This window comes from Taudactylus pleione, unplaced genomic scaffold (assembly GCF_031769625.1).
Source record: "Taudactylus pleione unplaced genomic scaffold, aTauple2 ptg000523l, whole genome shotgun sequence".
Classification (NCBI taxonomy): Eukaryota; Metazoa; Chordata; class Amphibia; order Anura; family Myobatrachidae; genus Taudactylus; species Taudactylus pleione.
In genome coordinates this window covers 580,039-591,558 of record NW_028284925.1, presented here as the reverse complement: position 1 = coordinate 591,558, position 11,520 = coordinate 580,039, and the positions used below count along the sequence as shown (strand labels likewise).

At 33.2% G+C, this 11,520-nt stretch overlaps 1 protein-coding gene across 1 annotated transcript in view; it reads left to right on the top strand.

Annotated features, from left to right (window-relative positions):
• The first annotated feature begins 2,577 nt into the window (after window positions 1-2,577).
• Window positions 2,578-11,520, top strand: part of CASR (calcium sensing receptor) — a 207,959-nt gene continuing 199,016 nt past the window's right edge. The window contains exon 1 of the mRNA XM_088450746.1: window positions 2,578-2,685. The gene's annotated coding sequence lies outside the window, so the exon portion shown is untranslated. The remainder of the gene's footprint in view (window positions 2,686-11,520) is intronic.

The following is an 11,520-nucleotide window of genomic DNA, read 5'->3' as shown; positions in this document are numbered from 1 at the left end:
TGCTGGATGCTGGGAGTGATGGTGGAAAGCTAATGGGTCCGGTCATATAGGTGACAGCACATTATATGCAGCAACAGATCTTCATGAGAAGTATATAAAGGCTGTGAGAGGTTCTGTGGTAACTCTTCTGTGAGGATTGTGAGGTCCTGGCTCTATAGGGGTCATAGCTGTGTAGTGACATATAGGGACATTAGTGAGTACTGTACGCGGGTCTGTACCGTGTTTGCAGAGAGCAGGGGGCTGCAGTACTATCAGTGTCATATCTGTGTAGGGTTTCCAGCAGCACTGACGCTGATCTCTGCCGTGTAGTCTATAGGAGAGCCCAGGAGTGCGGGGCATACAGTATATGGATATAAGCTATAGGAAAGGACATACACTACAGGAGAGCCCAGGAGTGCAGGACTAATAGGGGTACAATCTATAGGAGAGCCCAGGAGTGCAGGACTAATAGGGGCACAATCTATAGGAGAGCCCAGGAGTGCAGGACTAATAGGGACACAATCTATAGGAGAGCCCAGGAGTGCAGGACTAATAGGGGCACAATCTATAGGAGAGCCCAGGAGTGCAGGACTAATAGGGACACAATCTATAGGAGAGCCCAGGAGTGCAGGACTAATAGGGACACAATCTATAGGAGAGCACAGGAGTGCAGGACTAATAGGGGCACAATCTATAGGAGAGCCCAGGAGTGCAGGACTAATAGGGACACAATCTATAGGAGACCCTAGCAGTGCAGGATTTTTAGGGACACAATCTATAGGGGAGACCAGTATTGCACGAACTATAGGGATAAAATATATAGGAGAGCCCAGCATTGCAGGACATATAGGGACACAATCTATAGGACAGCCAAGAAGAGCAGAACATATAGGGAGATAATATATAGGAGAGCTCTCAAGTGCAGGACATATAGAGACACAATCTATAGGACAGCCCAAGAGTGCAGGACATATACAGTATAGGAACACAATCTATAGGAGAGCCCTGGAGTGCAGGATACAGTATAGGGACACAATCTATAGGAGAGCCCAGGAGTGCAAGATATACAGTATAGGGACACAATCTATAGGAGAGCCCAGGAGTGCAAGATATACAGTATAGGGACACAGTCTATAGGAGAGCCCAGGAGTGCAAGATATACAGTATAGGGACACAATCTATAGGAGAGCACAGGAGTGCAGGATATACAGTATAGGGACACAATCTATAGGAGAGCCCAGGAGTGCAGGATATACAGTATAGGGACACAATCTATAGGAGAGCCCAGGAGTGCAGGATATACAGTATAGGGACACAATCTATAGGAGAGCCCAGGAGTGCAGGATATACAGTATAGGGACACAATCTATAGGAGAGCCCAGGAGTGCAGGATACAGTATAGGGACACAATCTATAGGAGAGCCCAGGAGTGCAGGATATACAGTATAGGGACACAATCTATAGGACAGCCCAGGAGTGCAGGATATACAGGGACACAATCTATAGGAGAGCCCAGGAGTGCAAGATACAGTATAGGGACACAATCTATAGGAGAGCCCAGGAGTGCAGGATATACAGTAGGGACACAATCTATAGGAGAGCCCAGGAGTGCAGGATATACAGTATAGGGACACAATCTATAGGAGAGCCCAGGAGTGCAGGACATAATATATAATAGAGACTACAAGAGCAGGACATATACAGTAGGGACACAATCTATAGATGAACTCAGGAGTGCAGGATATATAGTATAGGGACATAATCTATAGGACAGCCCAGAAGAGCAGAACATATACAGCAAGGACACAATCTATAGACGAGCTCAGGAGTGCAGGATATACTGTATAGGGACACAATCTATAGACAAGCTCAGGAGTGCAGGATATACAGTATAGGGACATAATCTATAGGACAGCCCAGAAGAGCAGAACATATACAGCAAGGACACAATCTATACACGAGCTCAGGAGTGCAGGATATATAGTATAGGGACACAATCTATAGAAGAGCCCAAGAGTGCAGGACACACAGTATAGGGACACAATCTATACACGAGCTCAGGAGTGCAGGATATATAGTATAGGGACACAATCTATAGGCGAGCTCAGGAGTGCAGGATATATAGTATAGGGACACAATCTATAGAAGAGCCCAAGAGTGCAGGACACACAGTATAGGGACACAATCTATACACGAGCTCAGGAGTGCAGGATATATAGTATAGGGACACAATCTATACACGAGCTCAGGAGTGCAGGATATATAGTATAGGGACACAATCTCTAGACGAGCTCAGGAGTGCAGGATACACAGTATAGGGACACAATCTATAGGCGAGCTCAGGAGTGCAGGATATACAGTATAGGGACACAATCTACAGGACAACCCAGAAGAGCAGAACATATAAGGAGATAATATAAAGGAGAGCCCACAAGAGCAGGACTACTAGGGACACAATCTATAGGAGATCCTACTGTAAGGGTGCAGGACATAAAGGCAGATCCTCCTACATAGAGTTTAGGGATACCATCTATAGGAGTGCCTAGGACATATAGGAGAGCATACCTGTGTATCTATAGCACCAGGGGGCTGAGAAGACTCTGGGGGGCTCAGAGACATTCAAGGATCTAAGGACTCTGGACTCCAGGACGGTTTACACGGAGCAGCCAGTAATTCCAGCCCGGGCTCCTGTCCGGCTCCCTCCAGGTGAGTGCGACAAAGTGTACTGTACAGTGTAATCATTGTGTATATATTACATGTTTTACATCAGTGATACAGTATATGTCTATATATTAGTGATACAGTGTATGTCTATATACCAGTGATATAGTATCAATCTATATATCAGTAATACAGTATATGTCTATATATTAGTGATACAGTATATGTCTATATATCAGTGATATCGTATCAATCTATATATCAGTAATACAGTATATGTCTATATATTAGTGATACAGTATATGTCTATATATCAGTGATATCATATCAATCTATATATCAGTAATACAGTATATGTCTGTATATCAGTGTTACAGTAGAAGTCTACATATCAGTGAAACAGTATCAATCTATATATCAGTGATGCAGTATCATGTTATATATAAGTGATACTGTATATATATATATATATATATATATATATATATATGTATGTATAAATATATATATCAGTGATAGAGTATATGTCTGTATATCAGTGTTATAGTATCAGTCTATATATCAGTGATACAATATCTGTCTATATATCAGTGATACAGTATATGTCTATATATCAGTGATACAGTATATGTCTATATATCAGTGATACAGTATATGTCTATATATCAGTGATACAGTATGAGTCTATATATCAGTGATACAGTATAAGTCTATATATCAGTGATATAGTATTACTCTATGGGGTCTATTTACTAAGCAGTTTTAGGAGACAAAGTGAAAGGAGATAAGGTACCAGCCAATCAGCTCCCAACTGTCATTTTTCAAACACTGCCTGTGAGATGGCACTTAGGAAATGATTGGCTGGTACCTTATCACTTTTTACTCTGTCTCCTAACACTGCTTAGTAAATACACCCCTAAATATCAGTGATGCAGTATCTGTCTATATATCAGTGATGCAGCATATATCTATATATCAGTGATACAGTATCTGTCTATATATCAGTGATACAGCATATGTCTATATATCAGTGATACAGTATCAGTCTATATATCAGTGATACAGTATCAGTCTATATATCAGTGATACAGCATATGTCTATATATCAGTGATACAGTATCAGTCTATATATCAGTGATAGAGCATATATCTATATATCAGTGATACAGTATATATCTATATATCAGTGATACAGTATATGTCTATATTTCAGTGACCCAGTATATGTCTATATATCAGTGATACAATATCTGTCTATATATCAGTGATATAGTATAAAACTATATATCAGTGATACAGTATCTGTCTATATATCAATGATACAGTATATGTCTATATATCAGTGATACAGTTTATATCTATACATCAATCAGTGATCCAGTATATGTCTTTATATCAGTGATACAGCATCTGTCTATATATCAGTGATACATAATCAGTCTATTGATCAATGATACTGTATATGTCTATAGATCAGTTATACAGTTTACATCTCTATATCAGTGATACAGGATCTGTCTATATATCAGTGATATAGTATATGTCTGTATATCCGTGATACAGTAACTGTCTATATATCAGTTATACAGTATATGTCTATATATCAGTGTTATAGTATATGTCTGTATATCCGTGATACAATATCAGTCTATGTTTCAGGGATACAGTATCTGTCTACATATCAGTGATATAGTATATGTCTATTGATCAGTGATACAGTATCTGTCTACATATCAGTGATACAGTATCAGTCTATAGATCAGTGATACAGTATATATCTATAGATCAGTGATACAGTATCTGTCTATATATCAGTGATACAGTATCTGTCTACATATCAGTGATACAGTATCAGTCTATAGATCAGTGATACAGTATATGTCTATATATCAGTGATACAGTTTATATCTATACATCAATCAGTGATACAGTATATGTCTATATATCAGTGATAAAATATCATTCTATATATCACTGATACAGTATCTGTCTATATATAAGTGATACAGTATATGTCTTTATATCAGTGATACAATATCAGTCTATATATCAGTGATACAGTATCTGTCTATATATATAAGTGATACAGCATCTGTCTATATATCAGTGATACATAATCAGTCTATTGATCAATGATACTGTATATGTCTATAGATCAGCTATACAGTTTACATCTCTATATCAGTGATACAGGATCTGTCTATATATCAGTGATATAGTATATGTCTGTATATCCGTGATACAGTAACTGTCTCTATATCAGTTATACAGTATATGTCTATATATCAGTGATATAGTATATGTCTGTATATCCGTGATACAATATCAGTCTATGTATCAGTGATACAGTATCTGTCTACATATCAGTGATATAGTATCAGTCTATAGATCAGTGATACAGTATATATCTATAGATCAGTGATACAGTATCTGTCTATATATCAGTGATACAGTATCTGTCTACATATCAGTGATACAGTATCAGTCTATAGATCAGTGATACAGTATATATCTATAGATCAGTGATACAGTATCTGTCTATAGATCAGTGATAAAGTATCTGTCTATGTATCAGTGATACAGTATCTGTCTAAATATCAGTGATACAGAATCTGTCTATGTATCAGTGATACAGTCTCTGTCTATATATCAGTGATACAGTATCTGTCTATATATCAGTAATACTGTTTATGTCAATATATCAATGTTACAGTATCTGTCTATATATCAGTGATACAGCATCTGTCTATATATCAGTGATACATAATCAGTCTATTGATCAATGATACAGTATATGTCTATAGATCAGTAATACAGTTTATATCTCTATATCAGGGATACAGTATCTGTCTATATATCAGTGATATAGTATATGTTTGTATATCCGTGATACAGTAACTGTCGATATATCAGTGATACAGTATATGTCTATATATCAGTGATATAGTATATGTCTGTATATCCGTGATACAATTTCAGTCTACATATCAGTGATACAGTATATGTCTGTATATCATTGATACAGTATATGTCTATTTATAAGTGATACAATATCAGTCTTTATATCAGTGATACAGTATATATCTATAGATCAGTGATACAGCATATGTCTATTGATCAGTGATACAGAATATGTCTATATATCAGTGATACAGAATATGTCTATTTACAGTGATACAGTATATGTCTATATATCAGTGATACAATATCAGTCTATATATCAGTGATACAGTATCTGTCTATATATAAGTGTTACACTATATGTCTATATATCAGTGATACAGTATATTTCTATATATCAGTGATACAGTATCTGTCTATATATAAGTGATACAGTATAAGTCTATATATCAGTGATACAGTATATTTCTATATATCAGTGATACAGTATCTGTCTATATATAAGTGATACAGTATATGTCTATATATCAGTGATACAGTATCTGTCTATATATAAGTGATACAGTACCAGTTTATATATCCGTGATACCGTTTATGTCTATAAATCAGTGATACAGTATATGTCTATATATCAGTGATACAGTATCTGTCTACATATCAGTGATTCAGTATATATCTATATATCAGTGATACAGTATCAGTCTATATATCAGTGATACAGTATCTCTATATATCAGTGATACAGTATATATGTATATATCAGTGATACAGTATCTGTCTTTATATCAGTGATACAGTATGTGTCTATATATCAGTAATACAGTATATGTCTATATATATATCAGTGATACAATATCAGTCTATAGATCAGTGATATAGTATCTGTCTATATATCAGTGATACAGTATATGTCTATATATCAGTGATACAGTATATGTCTATATATTAGTGATACAGTATATGTCTATATATCAGTGATACAGTATCAGTCTATATATCAGTGATACAGTATATGTCTATATATCAGTGATATAGTATCAGTCTATATATCAGTGATACAGTATATGTCTATATATAAGTGATAAAAGATCTGTCTATATATAAGTGATACAGTATATGTCTATATATCAGTGATACAATATCAGTCTATATCAGTGATACAGTATCTGACTATAGATCAATGATACAGTATCAGTCTATAGATCAGTGATACAGTATATATCTATATATCAGTGAAACAGTATATATATATATATATCAGTGATACAGTCTCTGTCTATACATCAGTGATACAGCATCTGTCTATATATCAATGATACAGCATCTGTCTATATATCAGTGATAGAGCATCTGTCTATTCATCAGTGATACATAATCAGTCTATTGATCAATGATACAGTAAATGTCTATATATCAGTGATACAGTATCTGTCTATATATCAGTGATATAGATATATGTCTGTATATCCGTGATACAGTAACTGTCTATATAAGAGTATATGTCTATAAATCAGTGATATAGTATATGTCTGTATATCCCTGATACAATATGAGTCTATATATCAATTATACAGTATCTGTCTACATATCAGTGATACAGTATATGTCTATTGATCAGTGATACAGGTTGAGTCTATAGATTAGTGATACAGTATATATCTATAGATCAGTGATACAGTATCTGTCTATATATCAGTCATACAGAATACGTCTATATATCAGTGATACAGTATACGTCTATATATCAGTGATACTGTATCTGTCTATATATCAGTGATACAGTATATGTCTATATATCAGTGATACAGTATGTCTATATATATATCAGTGATACAATATCTGTCTATATATAAGTGATACAGTATCAGTCTATATATCAGTGATACAGTATATGTCTATATATCAGTGATATAGTATCAGTCTATATATCAGTGATACAGTATATGTCTATATATAAGTGATAAAAGATCTGACTATATATAAGTGATACAGTATATGTCTATATATCAGTGATACAATAAAAGTCTATATCAGTGATACAGTATCTGTCTATAGATCAGTGATACAGTATCAGTCTATAGATCAGTGAAACAGTATATATCTATATATCAGTGATACAGTCTCTGTCTATACATCAGTGATACAGTATCAGTCTGTATATCAGTAATACCGTTTATGTCTATATATCAATGATACAGCATCTGTCTATATATCAGTGATACAGCATCTGTCTATGTATCAGTGATACAGTATATGTCTATTGATCAGTGATACAGTTTGAGTCTATAGATTAGTGATGCAGTATATATCTATAGATCAGTGATACAGTAACTGTCTATATAAGAGTTATACAGTATATGTCTATATATCAGTGATATAGTATCAGTCTATATATCAGTGATATAGTATATGTCTGTATATCCGTGATACAATATCAGTCTACATATCAGTGATACAGCATCTGTCTATATATCAGTGATACATAATCTGTCTATTGATCAATGATACTGTATATGTCTATAGATGAGTTTTACAGTTTATATCTCTATATCAGTGATTCAGTATCTGTCTATATATCAGTGATATAGTTATATGTCTGTATATCCGTGATACAGTAACTGTCTATATAAGAGTTATATAGTATATGTCTATATATCAGTGATATAGTATATGTCTGTATATCCGTGATACAATATCAGTCTATATATCAGTGATACAGTATATGTCTATTGATCAGTGATACCGTTTGAGTCTATATATCAGTGATACAGAATCTGTCTATGTATCAGTGATACAGTCTCTGTCTATACATCAGTGATACAGTGTCAGTCGATATATCAGTGATACAGTGTCTGTCTATATATCAGTGATACAGTATATGTCTATATATCAGAGATATAGTATATGTCTGTATATCCGTGATACAGTAACTGTCTGTATAAGAGTTATACAGTATATGTCTATATATCAGTGATATAGTATATGTCTGTATATCCGTGATGCAATATCAGTCTATATATCAGTGATACAGTATCTGTCTACATATCTGTGATACAGTATATGTCTATTGATCAGTGATACAGTATTAGTCTATAGATCAGTGATACAGTATCAGTCGATATATCAGTGATACAGTGTCTATCTATATATCAGTGATACAGTATATGTCTATATATCAGTGATATAGTATATGTCTGTATATCCGTGATACAATATCATTTTATATATCAGTGATACAGTATCTGTCTACATATCAGTGACACAGTATATGTCTATTGATCAGTGAAACTGCATATGTCTTTATCAGTTATACAGTATCAGTCTGTATATCAGTGACACAGTATCTGTCTATATATAAGTGATACAGTATATGTCTATATATAAGTGATACAATATCAGTCTATATATCAGTGATACAGTATATATCTATTGATCAGTGATACAGTATCTGCCTATATATCAGTGACACAGTATCTGTCTAAATATCAGTGATACAAAATATGTCTATATGTCAGTGATACAGTATATGTCTATATATCTGTGATACAAAATATGTCTATATTTCAGTGATACAGAATATCTCTATATATCAGTGATACAGTATCTGTCTATATATCAGTGATACAATATATGTCTATTTACAGTGATAAAGTATATGTCTATATATCAATGATACAATATCAGTCTATATATCAGTGATACAGAATATCTCTATATATCAGTGATACAGTATCTGTCTATATATCAGTGATACAGTATATGTCTATATATCAGTGATACAGTATATGTCTATATATCTGTGATACAGAATATGTCTATTTACAGTGATAAAGTATATGTCTATATATCAATGATACAATATCAGTCTATATATCAGTGATACAGTATCTGTCTATATATAAGTGTTACACTATATGTCTATATATCAGTGATACAGCATCTGTCTATATATCAGTGATACAGTATATATCTATATATCAGTGATACAGCATCTGTCTATATATCCGTGATACAGTATATGTCTATATATCAGTGATACAGTATATGTCTATATATCAGTGATATAGTATCTATCTATATATCAGGGATACAGAATATGTCTATTTACAGTGATACAGTATCTGTCTATATATCAGTGATACAATATATGTCTATATGTCAGTGATACAGTATATGTCTATATATCAGTGATACAGTATATGTCTATATATCTGTGATACAGAATATGTCTATTTACAGTGATAAAGTATATGTCTATATATCAATGATACAATATCAGTTTATATAGCAGTGATACAGTATCTGTCTATATATCAGTGATACAGCATCTGTCTATATATCAGTGATACAGTATATGTCTATATATCAGTGATACAGTATCTGTCTATATAAAATGGATACAGTATATGTCTATATATAAGTGATACAGTACCATTTGATATATCCGTGATACCGTTTATGTCTATAAATCAGTGATACAGTATATGTCTATATATCAGTGATACAGTATCTGTCTACATATCAGTGATACAGTATATATGTATATATCAGTGATACAGAATCAGTCTATATATCAGTGATACAGTATCTGTCTATATATCAGTGATACAGTATGTGTCTAAATATCAGTGATACAGTATCTGTCTATATATCAGTGATACAGTATATATCTATATATCAGTGATACAGTATCTGTCTATATATAAGTGATACAGTATATGTCTATATATCAGTGATACAGTATATGTCTGTCTATATATAAGTGATACAGTATATGTCTATATATCAGTGATACAGTATCAGCCTATATATAAGTGATACAGTATATGTCTATATATCAGTGAAATAGTATCAGTCTATATATCAGTGATACAGTATATGTCTATATATAAGTGATACAAGATCTGTCTATATATAAGTGATACAGTATATGTCTATATATCAGTGATACAATATCAGTCTATATCAGTGATACAGTATCTGTCTATAGATCAGAGATACAGTATCAGTCGATATATCAGTGATAAAGTGTCTGTCTATATATCAGTGATACAGTATCTGTCTGTATATCAGTAATACCGTTTATGTCTATATATCAATGATACAGCATCTGTCTATATATCAGTGATACAGTATCTGTCTGTATATCAGTAATACCGTTTATGTCTATATATCAATGATTCAGCATCTGTCTATATATCAGTGATACAGTATCTGTCTATATATAAGTGATACAGCATATGTCTATATATCAGTGATACATAATCAGTCTATTGATCAATGATACTGTATATGTCGATAGATCAGTTATACAGTTAATATCTCTATATCAGTGATACAGTATATGTCTGTATATCCGTGATACAGTAAGTGTCTATATAAGAGTTATACAGTATATGTCTATATATCAGTGATATAGTATATGTCTGTATATCCGTTATGCAATATCAGTCTATATATCAGTGATACAGTATCTGTCTACATATCAGTGATACAGTATCTTTCTACATATCAGTGATACAGTATATGTCTATTGATCAGTGATACAGTATCAGTCTATAGATCAGTGATACACTATATATCTATAGATCAGTGATACAGTATCTGTCTATATAACAGTGATACAGTATCTGTCTATATATGAGTGATACAGCATCTGTTTATATATCAGTGATACAGTATCTGTCTATATATCAGTGATACAGTATCTGTCTATATATGAGTGATACAGCATCTGTCTATATATCAGTGATACATAATCAGTCTATTGATCAATGATACAGTATATATCTATAGATCAGTTATACATTTTATATCTCTATATCAGGGATACAGTATCTGTCTATATAACAGTGATACAGTATCTGTCTATATATGAGTGATACAGCATCTGTCTATATATCAGTGATACTGTATCTGTCTATATATGAGTGATACAGCATCTGTCTATATATCAGTGATACATAATCAGTCTATTGA